Source organism: Euphorbia lathyris, chromosome 2 (assembly GCF_963576675.1).
Source record: "Euphorbia lathyris chromosome 2, ddEupLath1.1, whole genome shotgun sequence".
NCBI lineage: Eukaryota > Viridiplantae > Streptophyta > Magnoliopsida > Malpighiales > Euphorbiaceae > Euphorbia > Euphorbia lathyris.
This window is the reverse complement of record NC_088911.1, coordinates 19,748,389-19,751,918: the sequence shown is the minus strand read 5'-3', so window position 1 is coordinate 19,751,918 and position 3,530 is coordinate 19,748,389. Positions and strand designations below refer to the sequence as shown.

The window sequence follows — 3,530 nt, the reverse complement described above, 5'->3', positions numbered from 1 at the left end:
TAATTAAAATAAACTAAAATGATTAAATTTCGATTAACCCTTGAACACTCAAGGGGGTGATACTTCAAGTCATCTTGCTTCTTTAGGCAATCCCATCGCCACACACTTTCACCTGCCGCTCTGCCGCTTTCTCTGCCACTGCCACCATGATATGTCGTTGTCCGTCATTGGATAATCCGGCGTTTGACCGCTGGATACAAGTAAAGCTCCACTCCTATTGGCTTTAGCAAAACAAGCTGTTTCCAGCGAGTTTAGCATTTCTCTTTGCTTATCTGCACAAGGACAGTAATTAGCCCTTATTTCTTACCAAATGGCATAATAAAACACCCAAATTCCCTTATAAATACTATGTTATATTTAGTCAATTTCATGCCTAACAGTTGGGCATCCGTCAATTAATTAACATCTGTTTCTCTTTTGGGTTCCAAGTCTTATGTGTGACCCATTAGGTTCTTATTGCTTCTAGCCGTATACAACTATTAAATTAATTTCTCAAAATTATATTCAATCTTTGTATAATGGAATGAGTACGCGAACTGTGATTGGCAGATCCGAAACATTCCCCCAGAGCTATAAGAAGACATGTTGATTCCGTCGTTGACCTTTCTGTATTAGTTACAGTATAATTCGATCCTTCATCAACTACGTCCTTGAACAGAATGTTATGACTATGGATAATGTCAAGTCATATATAGCGAGACGTTCATTTTACTTGTACAGGCCGAGTTAACTCCAATTAGATAGGTTAAGTGAAATCTGCATTTCAATTCTTAAGTTATCACCTTGCAAGGATTTAGAGTTAAGTCTTCCACAAGCGATCCTTGGACGTATCTCCCATTTATCAGGAGTGGCAAATGTTCAATCCAATGTTAACTATCCTGCAATTACTTCCTGTGATACCTGTGGATACCCATTTTTGTCCGGACCAATTTTTAAAGTTTTTAATAAATTTCACTCAAAATTTGAACAATTCATGAATTATTCAGAATATATGACGTTATCTCGAAAATGATTTATTGGGGGAAAATTATGCTATTAAGGCTAATTTGTCGTATTTCGGTATAAATCGGTAAAAATATCGAATTATATTCAAAGTGCAACTTAATAGAATTAAGGTATAATTCTAACCTATTATGAATTTTATTCAAGATATATTCCTCATATTCTGAATAAAATTGAATTTGCTTGAATTCGAGTTATAATTTATTAATTAAAGTTCAGATGTCAATCCATTGAATTAACATTTCAATACTTGTTTATTTGTCGTAAACTATATTTAGAAATGCTTATAGTCTGAATTGCGTATTATGATGTAACATCGTATACTAAAGTTAAAGTTAATATTGACTTTGATTGCGATTTATATTATAATTAAACGTTTAGAATATAGTCAATTTCTAAATAACGAATTATGACGAATGGATTCGAAAATTGAAAGTCAATAAATTAACGACAATTGAACGCTTAAAAATGGAATTTTTGGTATATAAATATTTCTCTTATTATTTTTGTTTTTTTACAGTAATTTTGACAGATCCAAAGACCCGCTCGCCAATGTCTGAGATACCCAAAAATTCCCGTTGTCCCCGAAAAGCAAGATCAGAACGCACATTCTAAAGAGTGACCGAATCATATTCAAGTGGCTGAGTTATCTCATTGCGGTACAAGTCAAACAAATCGGAAGTTCGGAGAATTATTCGTACGAGTCTAACAAAATCCAAAGCACGGGTAATTGTCCGTTCAAGTCTGATTCCAAGGCACAAATAACTATCAGTTCAAGCCTAACAAATTCCAAAGTTCGGGATTTTGTCCGCACGAGTCCAACAGAGTCCGCTCGGGTCAAAAATAATTCAAATTCAATCCGGGTCCACGTCAAATTCAGGTCAGAATTCAGTCCAACGGACTCAGTCTGCAAAAAAATCACAATTACAGGGACCAAACGACATTTTTAGCAAAAAAATCAATAATTCCACAGAGATGATCTCATACAGCAGGCATCCAGAAACTTCAAAATGCAGAGAAAATGGGCAAGCAGATTGACGAAACAACCCTCAAGGGTACAGAAGGAAATAAAGAAAAATGATGAGCAATAATTCACAGACAAATCTCTTACTACAAGTAGAGAAAGTCTATCACTGTAAAGGAGGGGGGAAACGAAAAAGATCTGTAATCTTACTAACAATGTGAGAGGAGGAAGAAATTCTCATAGACTACAAAACATCAATTGTAATCAATCAAGCATATCAATATAAAGTTCCTTCTTGATCTGTACAGTAGAGTTTCTTCTTCTATTGTTAATCTCTTCATTTTAATTCTTATTAATACCCTGCAAATCCAATTTCAATATTTAGTATATTATTTACGGTCTCCATTTCTATTCCTACTCAGCTCAGAAAACGTCTAACCATATGCACATATAGCTAAGCATACCTTTCCTGTCTCGCCTCTTCGAATCTCGTTCCCGTTTTGCCCCTCGTCGGACCCACCGCAATCAGCCACGAACCACGTCTCCGTCCACCTCGGAGACATGTAAACAAGAGGAGAACGAAAAAGTAAAAGAGAAGAGAAGAAAACCAGGAAGGAGAAGAGAAACGGGGTTCCTACCGTGTAAATGGCGCCGCGACGAAGAGCAGACCGGAATGACGGACATGCGGAGCAGTCGGAGGTTGAGGAGACAGAGGCGGCTGCGATGGGATCTGCCTTCGAATATCTAGAGGAAGAAAAGGAGAAGGGAAGGAGAAAAAGAGAGGCGGCCGGAGCAGAACGGAACCACCGGTGACGGAGGGAAATGAAGCCATTAAGACCATGGGAAGTTTGATCTGCACTTTTTTGTTGGAAGAGAAAGGTAGAGGGTGGCTGTAGTATCTAAAGCTTTATACCCATTTTACATTATTCCTAATTTACCCCTGCAAATCACACGTACACCCACTCCTAAGTTAAACTTTTATTTGTCATTAATCAATAATAGGATTGTTCCAGAAACCCACTAATTAAAATGCATGTGTACTTTAGGGCCTTAACTTAGATTTAACTTAGGATTCTAACTTACATTAGCCTAGTCCATTTCCTTTAGCCATTTAACGAGTAAGAATGGTTAGTTATTTCCATTAGTTATATTTTAATTAACTCATTTTTACACCATTTATTAGTACAACTTCATTCATCTTCTAATTAATTTGATTAGGATTGTATATTAAATGGTCTTTTTGTAATTATTAGCTTGATTTCATTCCGTTAAAAAATTTCCTGAACTCGTTGCAATGAATTTATTCATACCTAATCCGTTAAATTAAATAGAATATAAATGCATCGCGTATATGTGATATACGCAAATAAAACGGTTCGAGATGTTATTTCGAATTTTAATAAATCCAACTAGATTCAAATTGATGTGGAAACGTCATTTGAAATTATAAAATGTATACGTGAAATAAAATTGAATTTTAATTCAATAAAATACGATTACGTGTATGTTATATGCGTAATTTGAAACAAAATTACTTCAATTCGAAATGTTATTTCGAATCAAT

General features: G+C 35.3%; 1 long non-coding RNA gene across 1 annotated transcript; it reads right to left on the bottom strand.

Moving 5' to 3' along the window:
• Window positions 1–1,473: 1,473 nt before the first annotated feature.
• LOC136217128 (uncharacterized) lies at window positions 1,474–3,279 on the bottom strand. Its single transcript, XR_010683443.1, has 2 exons — window positions 2,431–3,279; window positions 1,474–2,326 (listed from the first exon to the last, which is right to left on the bottom strand). It is a non-coding gene; the product is annotated as an uncharacterized lncRNA (long non-coding RNA).
• Between the last annotated feature and the right edge of the window lie 251 nt (window positions 3,280–3,530).